Below are 26,780 nucleotides of genomic sequence, written 5' to 3' on the forward strand. Positions count from 1 at the left end.
TTGTTTCTAATCAGTAGAGATGAAGGAAAGAAAACAAGGGAAGGACGTCACTTTAAAATATTGAGGATAGACAACGAACATCCTTGGCTAGTACCTCCAGGAACAAACAGACGGACAGACAGGAACAAAACGGAACCAAAAGGAACTCATCCCAACCAGGTCGTGCTGCATCACTACTACGTGTGTTAGACAGGTTCGGGTGACGAACGAGAAACATTTTGTTGTAGTACCGTGGACAAGGAAATGTTGCGAACCCCTTCAGAGAATATAGATTTAAAACAAATTACTCACCCTCCTTAACAACCTCTAGACGCATGAAGAAAAGAACAGGGTGACATAACATTAGCACACTTGAACCCAATAACCCACAAAACGGTCTACAGTGTTGCTATCTGTATTCCCTCTGAAGGAGTTACAGATCATTATTTGGATAAAGAAAGAAAACTAGATAAGATAGACATTGCTACACATTGGTGGTGGATAACATGAGTTCCCTCTTGACACACTCTACAAACGGGTTTATTTAGACAGTGAAGCTAAAACTTTTAATTTGGTCTCTATATTCCAGCATGTTTTATATATATATATATATATATATATATATAGATAGATAGATATATATATATATAAATAAAACATTTTATACAAAATGCTGGAATATAGAGCCAAATTGGGGATTTGATTTGATTTGAAATTAAAAGTTAATATATATTGTCACCGTTTTGAAAATAAGGGCACTTCATGTTTCTAGTCCCCTCGTTAGAAGGTTGTAGTGTATTTTTTTTTGGGGGGGTGTTCTGATATTTATGCCTCTGTAACTTACTTACTCAGGGTTATTCACAATTCATTCATGATAATCCATAATCATGGTCTCATCCACATTAATGTAGTAGTGTTTAGAAACATATTCTATTCTTATTTACAATAAAAGTGACTCCAAAATGACACAATACATTATTCACCATTAATTTCTATTGGGCACAAAATAATCTGAACCACAACCAAAACAAACAGAAAATGCATCCAACAAATTTGTAGAGTCACAAGCTTGATGTAGTCATTGCGTGCAAATACAAAACTTTTGACTAAATTGACTAAACACTCTATAAGTGAATTTGCCTAAATACTTTTGAAAATCTCAAATGGGGGCACTAGATACATAACGTGCTTTCGTTAGTTCATGTTGAAATAGATACTGTATGTATGAATATACCCTCAAATAACAGGTGACATGATGTACTGTCGCCTCATATAAATAGTTTTATATCAAATTCTAAACGCTGCAGTATAGAGACAAACTAAAAGTTTTAGCTTCACTGTTCAAATACACACTACAGTCTACAGAATACACACTACAGTCTACAGAATATACACTACAGTCTACATTATATACACTACAGTCTACATTATATACACTACAGTCTACAGAATATACACTACAGTCTACATTATATACACTACAGTCTACAGAATATACACTACAGTCTACATTATATACACTACAGTCTATAGAATATACACTACAGTCTATACACTACAGTCTACATTATGTACACTACAGTTTACAGAATATACACTACAGTCTACATTATATACACTTCAGTTTACAGAATATACACTACAGTCTACATTATATACACTACAGTCTACAGAATATACACTACAGTCTACATTATATACACTACAGTCTACAGTATATACACTACAGTCTACAGTCTATACACTACAGTCTAAAGTCTATACACTACAGTCTACAGAATATACACTACAGTCTACATTATATACACTACTGTCTACAGAATATACACTACAGTCTAGAGTATACACTACAGTCTAAAGTCTATACACTACAGTCTACATCATATACACTACAGTCTACAGAATACACACTACAGTCTACAGAATATACACTACATTCTACAGAATATACACTACGGTCTACAGAATACACACTACAGTCTACAGAATATACACTACAGTCTACAGTATACACTACAGTCTACAGTATACACTACCGTCTACAGAATACACACGTAGGGGAGTGTAAGAAATATATAAATCCAATCAACAACCAGTCTACAGAATACACACTACAGTCTACAGAATATACACTACGGTCTACAGAATACACACTACAGTCTACAGAATATACACTACAGTCTACAGTATACACTACAGTCTACAGAATATACACTACGGTCTACAGAATACACACTACAGTCTACAGAATATACACTACGGTCTACAGAATACACACTACAGTCTACAGAATATACACTACGGTCTACAGAATACACACTACAGTCTACAGAATATACACTACAGTCTACAGTATACACTACAGTCTACAGAATATACACTACGGTCTACAGAATATACACTACGGTCTACAGAATACACACTACAGTCTACAGAATATACACTACGGTCTACAGAATACACACTACAGTCTACAGAATATACACTATAGTCTAGAGTATACACTACAGTCTACAGAATATACACTACAGTCTACAGAATATACACCACAGTCTACAGAATACACACTACAGTCTACTAAATACACACTACAGTCTACAGAATATACACTACGGTCTACAGAATACACACTACAGTCTACAGAATACACACTACAGTCTACAGAATACACACTACAGTCTACATTCTATACACTACAGTCTACAGAATACACACTACAGTCTACATTCTATACACTACAGTCTACAGAATACACACTACAGTCTACAGAATATACACTATAGTCTAGAGTATACACTACAGTCTACAGAATATACACTACAGTCTACAGAATATACACCACAGTCTACAGAATACACACTACAGTCTACTAAATACACACTACAGTCTACAGAATATACACTACGGTCTACAGAATACACACTACAGTCTACAGAATACACACTACAGTCTACAGAATACACACTACAGTCTACATTCTATACACTACAGTCTACAGAATACACACTACAGTCTACATTCTATACACTACAGTCTACAGAATATACACTACAGTCTACAGAATACACACTACAGTCTACAGACTATACACTACAGTCTACAGAATACACACTACAGTCTACAGAATACACACTACAGTCTACAGAATATACACTACAGTCTACATTATATACACTACAGTCTACATTATATACACTACAGTCTACAGAATATACACTACAGTCTACAGAATATACACTACAGTCTACAGAATATACACTACAGTCTACAGAATATACACCACAGTCTACAGAATACACACTACAGTCTACTAAATACACACTACAGTCTACAGAATATACACTACGGTCTACAGAATACACACTACAGTCTACAGAATACACACTACAGTCTACAGAATACACACTACAGTCTACATTCTATACACTACAGTCTACAGAATACACACTACAGTCTACATTCTATACACTACAGTCTACAGAATATACACTACAGTCTACAGAATACACACTACAGTCTACAGAATATACACTACAGTCTACAGAATACACACTACAGTCTACAGAATACACACTACAGTCTACAGAATATACACTACAGTCTACATTATATACACTACAGTCTACATTATATACACTACAGTCTACAGAATATACACTACAGTCTACAGAATATACACTACAGGCTACAGAATATACACTACAGTCTACAGAATACACACTACAGTCTACAGAATATACACTACAGTCTACATTATATACACTACAGTCTACATTATATACACTACAGTCTACAGAATATACACTACAGTCTACATTATATACACTACAGTCTACAGAATATACACTACAGTCTACATTATATACACTACAGTCTATAGAATATACACTAGTGTCTATACACTACAGTCTACATTATGTACACTACAGTTTACAGAATATACACTACAGTCTACATTATGTACACTACAGTTTACAGAATATACACTACAGTCTACATTATATACACTACAGTCTACAGAATATACACTACAGTCTACATTATATACACTACAGTCTACAGTATATACACTACAGTCTACAGTCTATACACTACAGTCTACAGAATACACACTACAGTCTACATTATATACACTACAGTCTAGAGTATACACTACAGTCTAAAGTCTATACACTACAGTCTACATTATATACACTACAGTCCACAGAATATACACTACAGTCTACAGTATATACACTACTGTCTACAGAATATACACTACAGTCTACAGTATATACACTACTGTCTACAGAATATACACTACAGTCTAGAGTATACACTACAGTCTAAAGTCTATACACTACAGTCTACATTATATACACTACAGTCCACAGAATATACACTACAGTCTACATTATATACACTACTGTCTACAGAATATACACTACGGTCTACAGAATATACACTACAGTCTACATTATATACGCTACTGTCTACAGTATATCGATGGGGCTGTAGTGGAACAGGTTGAGAGCTTCAAATTCCTTGGTGTCCACATCACCAACAAACTTTCATGGTCCAAACACACTAAGACAGTTGTGAAGAGGGCACGACAAAGCCTATTCCCCCTCAGGAATCTAAAAAGATTTGGCATGGGTCCCCAGATCCTCAAAAGGTTCTACAGCTGCACCATCGAGAGCATCCTGGTTGCATCACTGCCTGGTATGGCATCTGCTCGGCCTTCGACCGCAAGTACATGACTATAACTATAACCAGTACATAAGTACATACGGCCAAGTACATAACTGGGGACAAGCTTCCTGCCATCCAGGACATCTATATCAGGCGGTGTCAGAGGAAGAACATAAAAAATATCAAAGACTCCAGCCACCCTAGTCATAGACTGTTCTCTCTGCTACCGCACAGCAAGCGATAAAGGAGCGCCAAGTCTAGGTCCAAATGGCTTCTAAACATCTTCTACCCCCAAGACATAAGACTCCTGAACAGCTAATCAGAGGGCTACTCAGACCCCTCTTTTACGCTGCTGCTACTCTGTTTATTATCTATGCATAGTCATTTTAACTCTACCTACATGTACATATTACCTTGACTAACCTGTACCCCCGCACATTGACTCTGTACGGTACACCCTGTATATAGCCTCCACATTGACTCTGTACCGGTACCCCCTGTATAAAGCCTCCACATTGACTCTGTACCGGTACCCCCTGTATATAGCCTCCACCTTGACTCTGTACCGGTACTCCCTGTATATAGCCTCCACATTGACTCTGTACCGGTACCCCCTGTATATAGCCTCCACCTTGACTCTGTACCGGTACTCCCTGTATATAGTCTCCACATTGACTCTGTACCGGTACCCCCTGTATATAGCCTCCACCTTGACTCTGTACTGGTACTCCCTGTATATAGCCTCCACATTGACTCTGTACCGGTACTCCCTGTATATAGCCTCCACATTGACTCTGTACCGGTACCCCATGTATATAGCCTCCACATTGACTCTGTACCGGTACTCCCTGTATATAGCCTCCACATTGACTCTGTACCGGTACTCCCTGTATATAGCCTCCACATTGACTCTGTACCGGTACTCCCTGTATATAGCCTCCACATTGACTCTGTACCGGTACCCCATGTATATAGCCTCCACATTGACTCTGTACCGGTACCCCATGTATATAGTCTCCACATTGACTCTGTACCGGTACTCCCTGTATATAGCCTCCACATTGACTCTGTACCGGTACCCCATGTATATAGCCTCCACATTGACTCTGTACCGGTACCCCCTGTATATAGCCTCCACATTGTATCTGTACCGGTACCCCCTCTATATAGCCTCCACATTGACTCTGTACCGGTACCCCATGTATATAGCCTCCACATTGTATCTGTACCGGTACCCCCTGTATATAACCTCCACATTGACTCTGTTCCGGTACCCCCTGTATATAACCTCCACATGGACTCTGTACCGGTACTCCCTGTATATAGCCTCCACATTGACTCTGTACCGGTACCCCATGTATATAGCCTCCACATTGTATCTGTACCGGTACCCCCTGTATATAGCCTCCACATTGTATCTGTACCGGTACCCCCTCTATATAACCTCCACATTGACTCTGTACCGGTACCCCATGTATATAGCCTCCACATTGTATCTGTACCGGTACCCCCTCTATATAGCCTCCACATTGACTCTGTACCGGTACCCCATGTATATAGCCTCCACATTGTATCTGTACCGGTACCCCCTCTACATAGCCTCCACATTGACTCTGTACCGGTACCCCATGTATATAGCCTCCACATTGTATCTGTACCGGTACCCCCTCTATATAGCCTCCACATTGACTCTGTACCGGTACCCCATGTATATAGCCTCCACATTGTATCTGTACCGGTACCCCCTCTATATAGCCTCCACATTGACTCTGTACCGGTACCCCATGTATATAGCCTCCACATTGTATCTGTACCGGTACCCCCTGTATATAGCCTCCACATTGTATCTGTACCGGTACCCCCTCTATATAACCTCCACATTGACTCTGTACCGGTACCCCATGTATATAGCCTCCACATTGTATCTGTACCGGTACCCCCTGTATATAGCCTCCACATTGTATCTGTACCGGTACCCCCTCTATATAACCTCCACATTGACTCTGTACCGGTACCCCCTGTATATAGCCTCCACATTGTATCTGTACCGGTACCCCCTCTATATAGCCTCCACATTGACTCTGTACCGGTACTCCCTGTATATAGCCTCCACATTGTATCTGTACCGGTACTCCCTGTATATAGCCTCCACATTGACTCTGTACCGGTACCCCATGTATATAGCCTCCACATTGTATCTGTACCGGTACTCCCTGTATATAGCCTCCACATTGTATCTGTACCGGTACTCCCTGTATATAGCCTCCACATTGTATCTGTACCGGTACTCCCTGTATATAGCCTCCACATTGACTCTGTACCGGTACCCCCTGTATATAGCCTCCACATTGACTCTGTACCGGTACCCCCTGTATATAGCCTCCACATTGACTCTGTACCGGTACCCCCTGTATATAGCCTCCACATTGACTCTGTACCGGTACTCCCTGTATATAGCCTCCACATTGACTCTGTACCGGTACCCCCTGTATATAGCCTCCACATTGACTCTGTACCGGTACCCCCTGTATATAGCCTCCACATTGACTCTGTACCGGTACCCCCTGTATATAGCCTCCACATTGACTCTGTACCGGTACTCCCTGTATATAGCCTCCACATTGACTCTGTACCGGTACCCCCTGTATATAGCCTCCACATTGACTCAGTACCGGTACCCCCTGTATATAGCCTCCACATTGACTCTGTACCTTTACCCCCTGTATATAGCCTCCACATTGTATCTGTACCGGTACCCCCTCTATATAACCTCCACATTGACTCTGTACCGGTACCCCCTGTATATAGCCTCCACATTGACTCTGTACCGGTACCCCCTGTATATAGCCTCCACATTGACTCAGTACCGGTACCCCCTGTATATAGCCTCCACATTGACTCTGTACCTTTACCCCCTGTATATAGCCTCCACATTGACTCTGTACCGGTACCCCCTCTATATAGCCTCCACATTGACTCAGTACCGGTACCCCCTCTATATAGCCTCCACATTGTATCTGTACCGGTACCCCATGTATATAGCCTCCACATTGACTCTGTACCTTTACCCCCTGTATATAGCCTCCACATTGACTCTGTACCGGTACCCCCTGTATATAGCCTCCACATTGACTCTGTACCAGTACCCCCTGTATATAACCTCCACATTGACTCTGTACCGGTACCCCCTGTATATAGCCTCCACATTGACTCTGTACCGGTACCCCCTGTATATAGTCTCCACATTGACTCTGTACCGGTACTCCCTGTATATAGCCTCCACATTGACTCTGTACCGGTACTCCCTGTATATAACCTCCACATTGACTCTGTACCGGTACTCCCTGTATATAGCCTCCACATTGACTCTGTACCGGTACCCCATGTATATAGCCTCCACATTGACTCTGTACCGGTACCCCCTGTATATAGCCTCCACATTGACTCTGTACCGGTACCCCCTGTATATAGCCTCCACATTGACTCTGTACCGGTACCCCCTGTATATAGCCTCCACATTGACTCTGTACCGGTACCCCCTGTATATAACCTCCACATTGACTCTGTACCGGTACCCCTGTATATAGCCTCCACATTGACTCTGTACCGGTACCCCTGTATATAGCCTCCACATTGACTCTGTACCGTAACACCCTGTATATAGCCTCCACATTGTATCTGTACCGGTACCCCCTGTATATAGCCTCCACATTGACTCTGTACCGGTACCCCCTGTATATAGCCTCCACATTGACTCTGTACTGGTACCCCTGTATATAGCCTCCACATTGACTCTGTACTGGTACCCCTGTATATAGGCTCCACATTGACTCTGTACTGGTACCCCTGTATATAGCCTCCACATTGACTCTGTACCGGTACCCCCTGTATATAGCCTCCACATTGACTCTGTACCGGTACCCCCTGTATATAGCCTCCACATTGACTCTGTACTGGTACCCCCTGTATATAGCCTCCACATTGACTCTGTACTGGTACCCCCTGTATATAGTCTCCACATTGACTCTGTACTGGTACCCCCTGTATATAGTCTCCACATTGACTCTGTACTGGTACCCCCTGTATATAGCCTCCACATTGACTCTGTATCGGTACCCCCTGTATATAGCCTCCACATTGACTCTGTACCGGTACCCCCTGTATATAGTCTCCACATTGACTCTGTACTGGTACCACCTGTATATAGCCTCCACATTGACTCTGTACTGGTACCCCTGTATATAGCCCCCACATTGACTCTGTACCGGTACCCCCTGTATATAGCCTCCACATTGACTCTGTACCGGTACCCCCTGTATATAGCCTCCACATTGACTCTGTACCGGTACCCCCTGTATATAGCCTCCACATTGACTCTGTTCCGGCCCCCTGTATATAGCCTCCACATTGACTCTGTTCGGTACCCCCTGTATATAGCCTCCACATTGACTCTGTTCCGGTACCCCCTGTATATAGCCTCCACATTGACTCTGTACCGGTACCCCTGTATATAGCCTCCACATTGACTCTGTACCGGTACCCCCTGTATATAGCCTCCACATTGACTCTGTACCGGTACCCCTGTATATAGCCTCCACATTGACTCTGTACTGGTACCCCTGTATATAGCCTCCACATTGACTCTGTACTGGTACCCCCTGTATATAGTCTCCACATTGACTCTGTACTGGTACCCCCTGTATATAGCCTCCACATTGACTCTGTATCGGTACCCCCTGTATATAGCCTCCACATTGACTCTGTACCGGTACCCCCTGTATATAGTCTCCACATTGACTCTGTACTGGTACCACCTGTATATAGCCTCCACATTGACTCTGTACTGGTACCCCCTGTATATAGCCCCCACATTGACTCTGTACCGGTACCCCCTGTATATAGCCTCCACATTGACTCTGTACCGGTACCCCCTGTATATAGCCTCCACATTGACTCTGTACCGGTACCCCCTGTATATAGCCTCCACATTGACTCTGTTCCGGTACCCCCTGTATATAGCCTCCACATTGACTCTGTTCCGGTGCCCCCCTGTATATAGCCTCCACATTGACTCTGTTCCGGTACCCCCTGTATATAGCCTCCACATTGACTCTGTTCCGGTACCCCCTGTATATAGCCTCCACATTGACTCTGTTCCGGTACCCCCTGTATATAGCCTCCACATTGACTCTGTTCCGGTACCCCCTGTATATAGCCTCCACATTGACTCTGTACCGGTACCCCCTGTATATAGTCTCCACATTGACTCTGTACTGGTACCACCTGTATATAGCCTCCACATTGACTCTGTTCCGGTACCCCCTGTATATAGCCTCCACATTGACTCTGTACCGGTACCCCCTGTATATAGTCTCCACATTGACTCTGTTCCGGTACCCCCTGTATATAGCCTCCACATTGACTCTGTACCGGTACCCCCTGTATATAGCCTCCACATTGACTCTGTTCCGGTACCCCCTGTATATAGCCTCCACATTGACTCTGTACCGGTACCCCCTGTATATAGCCTCCACATTGACTCTGTACCGGTACCCCCTGTATATAGCCTCCACATTGACTCTGTTCCGGTACCCCCTGTATATAGCCTCCACATTGACTCTGTACCGGTACCCCCTCTATATAGCCTCCACATTGACTCTGTATCGGTACCCCCTGTATATAGCCTCCACATTGACTCTGTACCGGTACCCCCTGTATATAGCCTCCACATTGACTCTGTACCGGTACCCCCTGTATATAGTCTCCACATTGACTCTGTTCCGGTACCCCCTGTATATAGTCTCCACATTGACTCTGTTCCGGTACCCCCTGTATATAGTCTCCACATTGACTCTGTTCCGGTACCCCCTGTATATAGTCTCCACATTGACTCTGTTCCGGTACCCCCTGTATATAGTCTCCACATTGACTCTGTACCGGTACCCCCTGTATATAGCCTCCACATTGTATCTGTACCGGTACCCCCTGTATATAGCCTCCACATTGACTCTGTACCGGTACCCCCTCTATATAGCCTCCACATTGACTCTGTATCGGTACCCCCTGTATATAGCCTCCACATTGACTCTGTACCGGTACCCCCTGTATATAGCCTCCACATTGACTCTGTACCGGTACCCCCTGTATATAGTCTCCACATTGACTCTGTACCGGTACCCCCTGTATATAGCCTCCACATTGACTCTGTACCGGTACCCCCTGTATATAGTCTCCACATTGACTCTGTTCCGGTACCCCCTGTATATAGTCTCCACATTGACTCTGTTCCGGTACCCCCTGTATATAGTCTCCACATTGACTCTGTTCCGGTACCCCCTGTATATAGTCTCCACATTGACTCTGTTCCGGTACCCCTGTATATAGTCTCCACATTGACTCTGTACCGGTACCCCCTGTATATAGCCTCCACATTGTATCTGTACCGGTACCCCCTGTATATAGCCTCCACATTGACTCTGTACCGGTACCCCCTCTATATAGCCTCCACATTGACTCTGTATCGGTACCCCCTGTATATAGCCTCCACATTGACTCTGTACCGGTACCCCTGTATATAGCCTCCACATTGACTCTGTACCGGTACCCCTGTATATAGTCTCCACATTGACTCTGTACCGGTACCCCTGTATATAGCCTCCACATTGACTCTGTACCGGTACCCCTGTATATAGTCTCCACATTGACTCTGTTCCGGTACCCCCTGTATATAGTCTCCACATTGACTCTGTTCCGGTACCCCTGTATATAGTCTCCACATTGACTCTGTTCCGGTACCCCCTGTATATAGTCTCCACATTGACTCTGTTCCGGTACCCCCTGTATATAGTCTCCACATTGACTCTGTACCGGTACCCCCTGTATATAGCCTCCACATTGTATCTGTACCGGTACCCCCTGTATATAGCCTCCACATTGACTCTGTACCGGTACCCCCTGTATATAGCCTCCACATTGACTCTGTTCCGGTACCCCCTGTATATAGTCTCCACATTGACTCTGTTCCGGTACCCCCTGTATATAGTCTCCACATTGACTCTGTTCCGGTACCCCCTGTATATAGTCTCCACATTGACTCTGTACCGGTACCCCTGTATATAGCCTCCACATTGACTCTGTTCCGGTACCCCATGTATATAGTCTCCACATTGACTCTGTTCCGGTACCCCCTGTATATAGCCTCCACATTGACTCTGTACCGGTACCCCCTGTATAAAGCCTCCACATTGACTCTGTACCGGTACCCCCTGTATATAGCCTCCACATTGACTCTGTACCAGTACCCCTGTATATAGCCTCCACATTGACTCAGTACCGGTACCCCCTGTATATAGCCTCCACATTGACTCTGTACCAGTACCCCCTGTATATAGCCTCCACATTGACTCAGTACCGGTACCCCCTGTATATAGCCTCCACATTGACTCTGTACCGGTACCCCCTGTATATAGCCTCCACATTGACTCAGTACCGTAATACCCTGTATATAGCCTCCACATTGACTCAGTACCCCTGTATATAGCCTCCACATTGACTCTGTATACCCCTGTATATAGCCTCCACATTGACTCTGTACCGGTATATAGCCTCCACTACCGGTACCCCTGTATATAGCCTCCACATTGACTCTGTACCAGTACCCCCTGTATATAGTCTCCACATTGACTCTGTACCGGTACCCCCTGTATATAGTCTCCACATTGACTCTGTACCGTAATACCCTGTATATAGTCTCCACATTGACTCTGTACCGTAATACCCTGTATATAGTCTCCACATTGACTCTGTACCGTAATAACCTGTATATAGTCTCCACATTGACTCTGTACCGGTACCCCCTGTATATAGTCTCCACATTGACTCTGTACCGGTACTCCCTGTATATAGCCTCCACATTGACTCTGTACCGGTACTCCCTGTATATAGCCTCCACATTGACTCTGTACCGGTACTCCCTGTATATAGCCTCCACATTGACTCTGTACCGGTACTCCCTGTATATAGCCTCCACATTGACTCTGTACCGGTACTCCCTGTATATAGCCTCCACATTGACTCTGTACCGGTACCCCCTGTATATAGCCTCCACATTGACTCTGTACCGTAACACCCTGTATATAGCCTCCACATTGACTCTGTACTGGTACTCCCTGTATATAGCCTCCACATTGACTCAGTACCGGTACCCCCTGTATATAGCCTCCACATTGACTCTGTACTGGTACTCCCTGTATATAGTCTCCACATTGACTCTGTACTGGTACTCCCTGTATATAGCCTCCACATTGACTCTGTACTGGTACTCCCTGTATATAGCCTCCACATTGACTCAGTACCGGTACCCCCTGTATATAGCCTCCACATTGACTCTGTACTGGTACTCCCTGTATATAGTCTCCACATTGACTCTGTACCGGTAGCCCCTGTATATAGCCTCCACATTGACTCAGTACCGGTACCCCCTGTATATAGCCTCCACATTGACTCTGTACTGGTACTCCCTGTATATAGTCTCCACATTGACTCTGTACCGGTAGCCCCTGTATATAGCCTCCACATTGACTCTGTACCGTAATACCCTGTATATAGCCTCCACATTGACTCTGTACTGTAATACCCTGTATATAGCCTCCACATTGACTCTGTACTGGTACCCCCTGTATACAGCCTCCACCTTGACTCTGTACCGGTACTCCCTGTATATAGTCTCCACATTGACTCTGTACCGGTACCCCCTGTATATAGCCTCCACATTGACTCTGTACCGTAATACCCTGTATATAGCCTCCACATTGACTCTGTACTGGTACCCCCTGTATACAGCCTCCACATTGACTCAGTACCGGTACCCCCTGTATATAGCCTCCACATTGACTCTGTACTGGTACTCCCTGTATATAGTCTCCACATTGACTCTGTACCGGTAGCCCCTGTATATAGCCTCCACATTGACTCTGTACCGGTACTCCCTGTATATAGTCTCCACATTGACTCTGTACCGGTAGCCCCTGTATATAGCCTCCACATTGACTCTGTACCGGTACTCCTCTATATAGCCTCCACATTGACTCTGTACCGGTACTCCCTGTATATAGCCTCCACATTGACTCTGTACCGGTACCCCCTGTATATAGTCTCCACATTGACTCTGTACCGGTACCCCCTGTATATAGTCTCCACATTGACTCTGTACCGGTAGCCCCTGTATATAGCCTCCACATTGACTCTGTACCGGTACTCCCTGTATATAGTCTCCACATTGACTCTGTACCGGTAGCCCCTGTATATAGCCTCCACATTGACTCTGTACCGGTACTCCCTCTATATAGCCTCCACATTGACTCTGTACCGGTACTCCCTGTATATAGCCTCCACATTGACTCTGTACCGGTACTCCCTGTATATAGCCTCCACATTGACTCTGTACCGTAATACCCTGTATATAGCCTCCACATTGACTCTGTACCGTAATACCCTGTATATAGCCTCCACATTGACTCTGTACCGTAATACCCTGTATATAGCCTCCACATTGACTCTGTACCGTAATACCCTGTATATAGCCTCCACATTGACTCTGTACCGTAATACCCTGTATATAGCCTCCACATTGACTCTGTACCGTAATACCCTGTATATAGCCTCCACATTGACTCTGTACCGTAATACCCTGTATATAGCCTCCACATTGACTCTGTACCGTAATACCCTGTATATAGCCTCCACATTGACTCTGTACCGTAACACCCTGTATATAGCCTCCACATTGACTCTGTACCGGTACTCCCTGTATATAGTCTCCACATTGACTCTGTACCGGTAGCCCCTGTATATAGCCTCCACATTGACTCTGTACCGGTACTCCCTCTATATAGCCTCCACATTGACTCTGTACCGGTACTCCCTGTATATAGCCTCCACATTGACTCTGTACCGGTACCCCCTGTATATAGTCTCCACATTGACTCTGTACCGGTACCCCCTGTATATAGTCTCCACATTGACTCTGTACCGGTAGCCCCTGTATATAGCCTCCACATTGACTCTGTACCGGTACTCCCTGTATATAGTCTCCACATTGACTCTGTACCGGTAGCCCCTGTATATAGCCTCCACATTGACTCTGTACCGGTACTCCCTCTATATAGCCTCCACATTGACTCTGTACCGGTACTCCCTGTATATAGCCTCCACATTGACTCTGTACCGGTACCCCCTGTATATAGCCTCCACATTGACTCTGTACCGGTACCCCCTGTATATAACCTCCACATTGACTCTGTACCAGTACCCCCTGTATATAGCCTCCACATTGACTCTGTACCGGTACCCCCTGTATATAGCCTCCACATTGACTCTGTACCGGTACTCCCTGTATATAACCTCCACATTGACTCTGTACCGGTACCCCCTGTATATAACCTCCACATTGACTCTGTACCAGTACCCCCTGTATATAGCCTCCACATTGACTCTGTACCGGTACCCCTGTATATAGCCTCCACATTGACTCTGTACCGGTACTCCCTGTATATAGCCTCCACATTGACTCTGTACCAGTACCCCTGTATATAGCCTCCACATTGACTCTGTACCGGTACCCCTGTATATAGCCTCCACATTGACTCTGTACCGGTACCCCCTGTATATAGCCTCCACATTGACTCTGTACCAGTACCCCTGTATATAGCCTCCACATTGACTCTGTACCGGTACCCCCTGTATATAGCCTCCACATTGACTCTGTACCGGTACTCCCTGTATATAGCCTCCACATTGACTCTGTACCGGTACCCCCTGTATATAGCCTCCACATTGACTCTGTACCGGTACCCCTGTATATAGCCTCCACATTGACTCTGTACCGGTACCCCCTGTATATAGCCTCCACATTGACTCTGTACCGGTACTCCTGTATATAGCCTCCACATTGACTCTGTACCGGTACTCCTGTATATAGCCTCCACATTGACTCTGTACCGGTACCCCTGTATATAGCCTCCACATTGACTCTGTACCGGTACTCCTGTATATAGTCTCCACATTGACTCTGTACCGGTACCCCCTGTATATAGCCTCCACATTGACTCTGTACCGGTACTCCCTGTATATAGCCTCCACATTGACTCTGTACCGGTACTCCCTGTATATAGCCTCCACATTGACTCTGTACCGGTACCCCAACAAATTGGATGCAGTCTATCACAGTGCTATCCGTTTTGTCACCAAAGCCCCATATACTACCCACCATTGCGACCTGTACGCTCTCGTTGGCTGGCCCTCGCTTCATACTCGTCGCCAAACCCACTGGCTCCATGTCATCTACAAGACCCTGCTAGGTAAAGTCCCCCCTTATCTCAGCTCGCTGGTCACCATAGCATCTCCCACCTGTAGCACACGCTCCAGCAGGTATATCTCTCTAGTCACCCCCAAAACCAATTCTTTCTTTGGCCGCCTCTCCTTCCAGTTCTCTGCTGCCAATGACTGGAACGAACTACAAAAATCTCTTAAATTGGAAACACTTATCTCCCTCACTAGCTTTAAACACCAACTGTCAGAGCATCTTACAGATTACTGCACCTGTACATAGCCCACCTATAATTTAGCCCAAACAACTACCTCTTTCCTAACTGTATTTAATTTATTTATTTATTTTGCTCCTTTGCACCCCATTATTTTTATTTCTACTTTGCACATTCTTCCATTGCAATACTACCATTCCAGTGTTTTACTTGCTATATTGTATTTACTTTGCCACCATGGCCTTTTTTGCCTTTACCTCCCTTCTCACCTAATTTGCTCACATTGTATATAGACTTGTTTTTTTTTTTTTTTTTTACTGTATTATTGACTGTATGTTTGTTTTACTCCATGTGTAACTCTGTGTCGTTGTATGTGTCGAACTGCTTTGCTTTATCTTGGCCAGGTCGCAATTGTAAATGAGAACTTGTTCTCAACTTGCTTACCTGGTTAAATAAAGGTGAAATAAATAAAATAAAATAAAACCCCCTGTATATAGCCTCCACATTGACTCTGTACCGGTACCTCCTGTATATAGCCTCCACATGGACTCTGTACCGGTACCCCCTGTATATAGCCTCCACATTGACTCTGTACCGGTACCCCCTGTATATAGCCTCCACATTGACTCTGTACCGGTACCCCCTGTATATAGCCTCCACATTGACTCTGTACCGGTACCCCCTGTATATAGCCTCCACATTGACTCTGTACCGTAATACCCTGTATATAGCCTCCACATTGACTCTGTACCGTAATACCCTGTATATAGCCTCCACATTGACTCTGTACCGGTACCCCCTGTATATAGCCTCCACATTGACTCTGTACCGTAATACCCTGTATATAGCCTCCACATTGACTCTGTACCGTAACACCCTGTATATAGCCTCCACATTGACTCTGTACCGGTACTCCCTGTATATAGTCTCCACATTGACTCTGTACCGGTAGCCCCTGTATATAGCCTCCACATTGACTCTGTACCGGTACTCCCTCTATATAGCCTCCACATTGACTCTGTACCGGTACTCCCTGTATATAGCCTCCACATTGACTCTGTACCGGTACCCCCTGTATATAGTCTCCACATTGACTCTGTACCGGTACCCCCTGTATATAGTCTCCACATTGACTCTGTACCGGTAGCCCCTGTATATAGCCTCCACATTGACTCTGTACCGGTACTCCCTGTATATAGTCTCCACATTGACTCTGTACCGGTAGCCCCTGTATATAGCCTCCACATTGACTCTGTACCGGTACTCCCTCTATATAGCCTCCACATTGACTCTGTACCGGTACTCCTGTATATAGCCTCCACATTGACTCTGTACCGGTACCCCCTGTATATAGCCTCCACATTGACTCTGTACCGGTACCCCCTGTATATAACCTCCACATTGACTCTGTACCAGTACCCCCTGTATATAGCCTCCACATTGACTCTGTACCGGTACCCCCTGTATATAGCCTCCACATTGACTCTGTACCGGTACTCCCTGTATATAACCTCCACATTGACTCTGTACCGGTACCCCCTGTATATAACCTCCACATTGACTCTGTACCAGTACCCCTGTATATAGCCTCCACATTGACTCTGTACCGGTACCCCTGTATATAGCCTCCACATTGACTCTGTACCGGTACTCCTGTATATAGCCTCCACATTGACTCTGTACCAGTACCCCTGTATATAGCCTCCACATTGACTCTGTACCGGTACCCCCTGTATATAGCCTCCACATTGACTCTGTACCGGTACCCCTGTATATAGCCTCCACATTGACTCTGTACCAGTACCCCTGTATATAGCCTCCACATTGACTCTGTACCGGTACCCCTGTATATAGCCTCCACATTGACTCTGTACCGGTACTCCTGTATATAGCCTCCACATTGACTCTGTACCGGTACCCCCTGTATATAGCCTCCACATTGACTCTGTACCGGTACCCCCTGTATATAGCCTCCACATTGACTCTGTACCGGTACCCCCTGTATATAGCCTCCACATTGACTCTGTACCGGTACTCCCTGTATATAGCCTCCACATTGACTCTGTACCGGTACTCCCTGTATATAGCCTCCACATTGACTCTGTACCGGTACCCCCTGTATATAGCCTCCACATTGACTCTGTACCGGTACTCCCTGTATATAGTCTCCACATTGACTCTGTACCGGTACCCCCTGTATATAGCCTCCACATTGACTCTGTACCGGTACTCCCTGTATATAGCCTCCACATTGACTCTGTACCGGTACTCCCTGTATATAGCCTCCACATTGACTCTGTACCGGTACCCCAACAAATTGGATGCAGTCTATCACAGTGCTATCCGTTTTGTCACCAAAGCCCCATATACTACCCACCATTGCGACCTGTACGCTCTCGTTGGCTGGCCCTCGCTTCATACTCGTCGCCAAACCCACTGGCTCCATGTCATCTACAAGACCCTGCTAGGTAAAGTCCCCCCTTATCTCAGCTCGCTGGTCACCATAGCATCTCCCACCTGTAGCACACGCTCCAGCAGGTATATCTCTCTAGTCACCCCCAAAGCCAATTCTTTCTTTGGCCGCCTCTCCTTCCAGTTCTCTGCTGCCAATGACTGGAACGAACTACAAAAATCTCTTAAATTGGAAACACTTATCTCCCTCACTAGCTTTAAACACCAACTGTCAGAGCATCTTACAGATTACTGCACCTGTACATAGCCCACCTATAATTTAGCCCAAACAACTACCTCTTTCCTAACTGTATTTAATTTATTTATTTATTTTGCTCCTTTGCACCCCATTATTTTTATTTCTACTTTGCACATTCTTCCATTGCAATACTACCATTCCAGTGTTTTACTTGCTATATTGTATTTACTTTGCCACCATGGCCTTTTTTGCCTTTACCTCCCTTCTCACCTAATTTGCTCACATTGTATATAGACTTGTTTTTTTTTTTTTTTTTTTTACTGTATTATTGACTGTATGTTTGTTTTACTCCATGTGTAACTCTGTGTCGTTGTATGTGTCGAACTGCTTTGCTTTATCTTGGCCAGGTCGCAATTGTAAATGAGAACTTGTTCTCAACTTGCTTACCTGGTTAAATAAAGGTGAAATAAATAAAATAAAATAAAACCCCCTGTATATAGCCTCCACATTGACTCTGTACCGGTACCTCCTGTATATAGCCTCCACATGGACTCTGTACCGGTACCCCCTGTATATAGCCTCCACATTGACTCTGTACCGGTACCCCCTGTATATAGCCTCCACATTGACTCTGTACCGGTACCCCCTGTATATAGCCTCCACATTGACTCTGTACCGGTACCCCCTGTATATAGCCTCCACATTGACTCTGTACCGTAATACCCTGTATATAGCCTCCACATTGACTCTGTACCGTAATACCCTGTATATAGCCTCCACATTGACTCTGTACCGGTACCCCCTGTATATAGCCTCCACATTGACTCTGTACCGTAATACCCTGTATATAGCCTCCACATTGACTCTGTACCGTAATACCCTGTATATAGCCTCCACATTGACTCTGTACCGGTACCCCCTGTATATAGTCTCCACATTGACTCTGTACCGGTACCCCCTGTATATAGCCTCCACATTGACTCTGTACCGGTACTCCCTGTATATAGCCTCCACATTGACTCTGTACCGGTACCTCCTGTATATAGCCTCCACATGGACTCTGTACCGGTACCCCCTGTATATAGCCTCCACATTGACTCTGTACCGGTACCCCCTGTATATAGCCTCCACATTGACTCTGTACCGGTACCCCTGTATATAGCCTCCACATTGACTCTGTACCGGTACCCCCTGTATATAGCCTCCACATTGACTCTGTACCGTAATACCCTGTATATAGCCTCCACATTGACTCTGTACCGTAATACCCTGTATATAGCCTCCACATTGACTCTGTACCGGTACCCCTGTATATAGCCTCCACATTGACTCTGTACCGTAATACCCTGTATATAGCCTCCACATTGACTCTGTACCGTAATACCCTGTATATAGCCTCCACATTGACTCTGTACCGGTACCCCTGTATATAGTCTCCACATTGACTCTGTACCGGTACCCCTGTATATAGCCTCCACATTGACTCTGTACCGGTACCCCTGTATATAGTCTCCACATTGACTCTGTACCGGTACCCCTGTATATAGCCTCCACATTGACTCTGTACCGGTACCTCCTGTATATAGTCTCCACATTGACTCTGTACCGGTACCCCTGTATATAGTCTCTACATTGACTCTGTACCGGTACCCCTGTATATAGTCTCCACATTGACTCTGTACTGGTACCCCTGTATATAGTCTCCACATTGACTCTGTACCGGTACCCCCTGTATATAGCCTCCACATTGACTCTGTACTGGTACCCCTGTATATAGTCTCCACATTGACTCTGTACTGGTACCCCCTGTATATAGCCTCCACATTGACTCTGTTCCGGTACCCCCTGTATATAGCCTCCACATTGACTCTGTACTGGTACCCCCTGTATATAGTCTCCACATTGACTCTGTACTGGTACCCCCTGTATATAGTCTCCACATTGACTCTGTACTGGTACTCCCTGTATATAGCCTCCACATTGACTCTGTACTGGTACCCCCTGTATATAGTCTCCACATTGACTCTGTACTGGTACCCCCTGTATATAGTCTCCACATTGACTCTGTACTGGTACTCCCTGTATATAGCCTCCACATTGACTCTGTACCGTAATACCCTGTATATAGCCTCCACATTGACTCTGTACTGGTACCCCCTGTATATAGTCTCCACATTGACTCTGTACTGGTACCCCCTGTATATAGTCTCCACATTGACTCTGTACTGGTACTCCCTGTATATAGCCTCCACATTGACTCTGTACCGTAATACCCTGTATATAGCCTCCACATTGACTCTGTACTGGTACTCCCTGTATATAGCCTCCACATTGACTCTGTACCGTAATACCCTGTATATAGCCTCCACATTGACTCTGTACTGGTACCCCCTGTATATAGCCTCCACATTGACTCTGTACTGTAATACCCTGTATATAGCCTCCACATTGACTCTGTACTGGTACTCCCTGTATATAGCCTCCACATTGACTCTGTACCGTAATACCCTGTATATAGCCTCCACATTGACTCTGTACCGTAATACCCTGTATATAGCCTCCACATTGACTCTGTACCGTAATACCCTGTATATAGCCTCCACATTGACTCTGTACCGTAATACCCTGTATATAGCCTCCACATTGACTCTGTACCGGTACCCCCTGTATATAGCCTCCACATTGACTCTGTACCGTAATACCCTGTATATAGCCTCCACATTGACTCTGTACCGTAATACCCTGTATATAGCCTCCACATTGACTCTGTACCGGTACCCCTGTATATAGCCTCCACATTGACTCTGTACCGTAATACCCTGTATATAGCCTCCACATTGACTCTGTACCGTAATACCCTGTATATAGCCTCCACATTGACTCTGTACTGGTACCCCTGTATATAGCCTCCACATTGACTCTGAACTGGTACCCCTGTATATAGCCTCCACATTGACTCTGAACTGGTACCCCCTGTATATAGCCTCCACATTGACTCTGTACTGGTACCCCTGTATATAGCCTCCACATTGACTCTGTACTGGTACCCCTGTATATAGCCTCCACATTGACTCTGAACTGGTACCCCTGTATATAGCCTCCACATTGACTCTGTACTGGTACCCCCTGTATATAGCCTCCACATTGACTCTGTACTGGTACCCCTGTATATAGCCTCCACATTGACTCTGTACTGGTACCCCTGTATATAGCCTCCACATTGACTCTGTACTGGTACCCCTGTATATAGCCTCCACATTGACTCTGTACCGGTACCCCCTGTATATAGCCTCCACATTGACTCTGTACTGGTACCCCTGTATATAGCCTCCACATTGACTCTGTACTGGTACCCCCTGTATATAGCCTCCACATTGACTCTGTACTGGTACCCCCTGTATATAGCCTCCACATTGACTCTGTACTGGTACCCCCTGTATATAGCCTCCACATTGACTCTGTACTGGTACCCCCTGTATATAGCCTCCACATTGACTCTGTACCGGTACCCCCTGTATATATCCTCCACATTGACTCTGTACCGTAATACCCTGTATATAGCCTCCACATTGACTCTGTACCGGTACCCCCTGCATATAGCCTCCACATTGACTCTGTACCGGTACCCCCTGTATATAGCCTCCACATTGACTCTGTACCGTAATACCCTGTATATAGCCTCCACATTGACTCTGTACCAGTACCCCCTGCATATAGCCTCCACATTGACTCTGTACCGGTACCCCCTGTATATAGCCTCCACATTGACTCTGTACCGTAATACCCTGTATATAGCCTCCACATTGACTCTGTACCGTAATACCCTGTATATAGCCTCCACATTGACTCTGTACCGTAATACCCTGTATATAGCCTCCACATTGACTCTGTACCGTAATACCCTGTATATAGCCTCCACATTGACTCTGTACCGTAATACCCTGTATATAGCCTCCACATTGACTCTGTACCGTAATACCCTGTATATAGCCTCCACATTGACTCTGTACCGTAATACCCTGTATATAACCTCCACATTGACTCTGTACCGTAATACCCTGTATATAGCCTCCACATTGACTCTGTACCGTAACACCCTGTATATAGCCTCCACATTGACTCTGTACCGTAATACCCTGTATATAGCCTCCACATTGACTCTGTACCAGTACTCCCTGTATAAAGTCTCACTCTTGTTATTTTACTGCTGCTGTTTAATTATTTGTTACTTTTACTTTCTATTTTCTACTTATCTATTTTTTACTTAACACTTAAGTAAAAACAATTTCTTAACTTCTTAAAGCATTGTTGGTTATGGGTTTGTAAGTATGCATTTCACTGTACGGTCTACAGCTGTTTTATTCAGCGCATGTGACAAATCAAATTTTATTTGTCACATGCGCTGAATACAACAGCTGTAGACCGTACAGTGAAATATATATACTACAGTCTACAGGAACTATTTGTGCTTGGGTGTCTACAGTCTACAGTTCGTCTGGTCGATCCATGAAGCCCCTAAACCCCTCAACGAGAAGAGAGGAGGGAGGGAGAGAAACAACACCGGAGTTTAGAGACTGACGACTACATCTCAGTCGTCTAACGTAGCTTCCTCTCCTCATCTCCTTTCGTTCATCTACACTGATCTACCCTGAATGGAGAGGGGAAAGCAACACTACGAGAAGGTTTGATGAATGGAGGGGAAAGCAACACTACGAGAAGGTTTGATGAATGGAGAGGGGAAAGCAACACTACGAGAAGATTTGATGAATGGAGAGGGGAAAGCAACACTACGAGAAAGTTTGATGAATGGAGAGGGGAAAGCAACACTACGAGAAGGTTTGATGAATGGAGAGGGGAAAGCAACACTACGAGAAGGTTTGATGAATGGAGAGGGGAAAGCAACACTACGAGAAGGTTTGATGAATGGAGAGGGGAAAGCAACACTACGAGAAGGTTTGATGAATGGAGGGGAAAGCAACACTACGAGAAGGTTTGATGAATGGAGAGGGGAAAGCAACACTACGAGAAGGTTTGATGAATGGAGGGGAAAGCAACACTACGAGAAGGTTTGATGAATGGAGGGGAAAGCAACACTACGAGAAGGTTTGATGAATGGAGGGGAAAGCAACACTACGAGAAGGTTTGATGAATGGAGGGGAAAGCAACACTACGAGAAGGTTTGATGAATGGAGGGGAAAGCAACACTACGAGAAGGTTTGATGAATGGAGGGGAAAGCAACACTACGAGAAGGTTTGATGAATGGAGGGGAAAGCAACACTACGAGAGGGTTTGATGAATGGAGGGGAAAGCAACACTACGAGAAGGTTTGATGAATGGAGGGGAAAGCAACACTACGAGAGGGTTTGATGAATGGAGGGGAAAGCAACACTACGAGAAGGTTTGATTATTCTACTCTCAGTGCCTCAGATTCCAAACAAAGTCTTCTCCACCCCTCAGCTCCACAGACTCCAACCTCCCAGCCCTCCAGTCCTCTCCCCCCTCAGCCTCCCAGACTCCAAACCCCCAATCCCACAGTCCTATCTACCTCTCAGTCCCCCAGACTCCAAATCCCCAGTCCTCCAGTCCCCTCAGTCTCTCAGTCCCCCAGACTCCAAACCCCGTCCTACAGACCCCCAATCCTACAGTCCTATCTACCTCTCAGTCCCCCAGACTCCAAACCCCCCAGTCCCCTCAGTCTCTCAGTCCCCCAGACTCCAAACCCCCAGTCCCCCAGTCTCCTCAGCCTCTCAGCCCCCCAGACTCCAAATCCCCAGTCCTCCAGTCCCCTCAGTCTCTCAGTCCCCCAGACTCCAAACCCCCAGTCCTCCAGTCCCCTCAGTCTCTCAGTCCCCCAGACTCCAAACCCCCAATCCCCCAGTCTCCTCAGCCTCTCAGCCCCCCAGACTCCAAATCCCCAAACCCCCAGTCCCCTCAGCCTCTCAGCCCCACAGACTCCAATCCCACAGTCCTATCTACCTCTCAGTCCCCCAGACTCCAAATCCCCAGTCCTCCAGTCCCCTCAGTCTCTGTCCCCCAGACTCCAAACCCCGTCCTACAGACCCCCAATCCTACAGTCCTATCTACCTCTCAGTCCCCCAGACTCCAAACCCCCCCCAGTCCCCCAGTCTCCTCAGACTCCAAACCCCCAGTCTCAGTCTCCTCCCCAGCCCCCAAACTCCAAACCAGTCCTCCAGTCCCCTCAGTCTGTCAGTCCCCCAGACTCCAAACCCCCAGTCCCCCAGTCTCCTCAGCCTCTCAGCCCCCAGACTCCAAATCCCCAGTCCTCCAGTCCCCTCAGTCTCTCAGTCCCCCAGACTCCAAACCCCCAGTCCCCCAGTCTCCTCAGCCTCTCAGCCCCCAGGACTCCAAACCCCCAGTCCCCTCAGCCTCTCAGCCCCCCAGACTCCAAATCCCCAGTCCTCCAGTCCCCTCAGTCTCTCAGTCCCCCAGACTCCAAACCCCCAGTCCCCCAGTCTTCTCAGCCTCTCAGTCCCCCAGACTCCAAACCCCCAGTCCCCCAGTCCCCTCAGTCTCTCAGCCCCCAGACTCCAAATCCCCAGTCCTCCAGTCCCCTCAGCCTCTCAGTCCCCCAGACTCCAAACCCCCAGTCCCCTCAGCCTCTCAGCCCCCCAGACTCCAAATCCCCAGTCCTCCAGTCCCCTCAGCCTCTCAGTCCCCCAGACTCCAAACCCCCAGTCCCCCAGTCCCCTCAGTCTCTCAGCCCCCAGGACTCCAAACCCCCAGTCCTCCAGTCCCCTCAGTCTCTCAGTCCCCCAGACTCCAAACCCCCAGTCCCCTCAGCCTCTCAGCCCCACAGACTCCAAACCCCCAGTCCTCCAGTCCCCTCAGTCTCTCAGCCCCACATACTCCAAACCCCCAGTCCTCCAGTCCCCTCAGCCTCTCAGCCCCCAGACTCCAAACCCCCAGTCCTCCAGTCCCCTCAGCCTCTCAGCCCCCCAGACTCCAAACCCCCAGTCCTACAGACCCCCAAAGAAAGAGAGAGACAGAGAGAGAAAGAGAGAGAGAGGAAGGGGGGGGGGGGGCTGTATTTCAGGCCTCCTGCCATGCTGACACATCATCACTGTGAACTGTGACCTTTGGCTGTGCGGCACAGCAACTGGCAACGCCCCTCCCACTCTAATATCATTCTGTCTGAGCTTCTGCAGGTAGTATGGCGATGGTGTGTGTGGGAGGGGGATTGTGCGTGTATAAGAGAGCGTGAGAGATTGTGCGTGAGCATGTCCATGTGTGTGTGTGTGTGCGTGCGTGAAGGGAGGGGGGTATCTCTTCTCTCACTGAGCTTTCTCCTGCCAGCTTGGTTTTACAAGAATGAAGTGCTGGCTGCTTGTCAAGCTTCTCACAGGCTGCCAGCGCTGCACAACAATGGCTGGTCTGTGATTACTGTAAGTAATTCACTTTTAATGTTCACTTCATATCTGGTTCTAATCTAATCATCTCATAGAGAATGACCAGTCAGACCACAGGAAGTTGGTCTGGTAATGACTTTTCAAGGAGAAGAGAAGAGAGGGAGGTTCATGCCAGATTCATTTGCTACTGGCTGAAATATGTTTGCCAGCGTCCATATACAGTGCCTTATTCATACCCCTTGGCTTTCTTCACATTTTGTTTGTGTTACAAAGTGGAATTAAAATGGATTTATTTGTCATTTTTGTTAACAACCAACACAAAATACTCTGTAACATCAAAGTGGACGAAACATTTTATTACATTTTTAAGATAAATAAAAAATTCACAACTAAAATATAGTCATTGCATAAGTGTTCAGACCATTTGTTTAGGCAAGCCTAAATTAGTTCAGGAATTAATAGGAGTTGACATGATTTTTGAATGACTACCTGAGTGAAGTATTGAAGAGTGAAGTATTGCATTTAAAGCACAGATTCAACTACAAAGACCATGGAGCTTTTCGAAAGCCTCA

At 45.9% G+C, this 26,780-nt stretch overlaps 1 protein-coding gene across 5 annotated transcripts in view; it reads right to left on the minus strand.

Moving 5' to 3' along the window:
* The window catches only part of LOC115122410 (ryanodine receptor 3-like), a 269,794-nt gene that overhangs the window by 199,174 nt on the left and 43,840 nt on the right, over nt 1-26,780 (minus strand). The gene's annotated exons all lie outside the window — the stretch shown is intronic.

The sequence above is a fragment of the Oncorhynchus nerka genome, linkage group LG24 (assembly GCF_034236695.1).
Source record: "Oncorhynchus nerka isolate Pitt River linkage group LG24, Oner_Uvic_2.0, whole genome shotgun sequence".
Taxonomy (NCBI): domain Eukaryota; kingdom Metazoa; phylum Chordata; class Actinopteri; order Salmoniformes; family Salmonidae; genus Oncorhynchus; species Oncorhynchus nerka.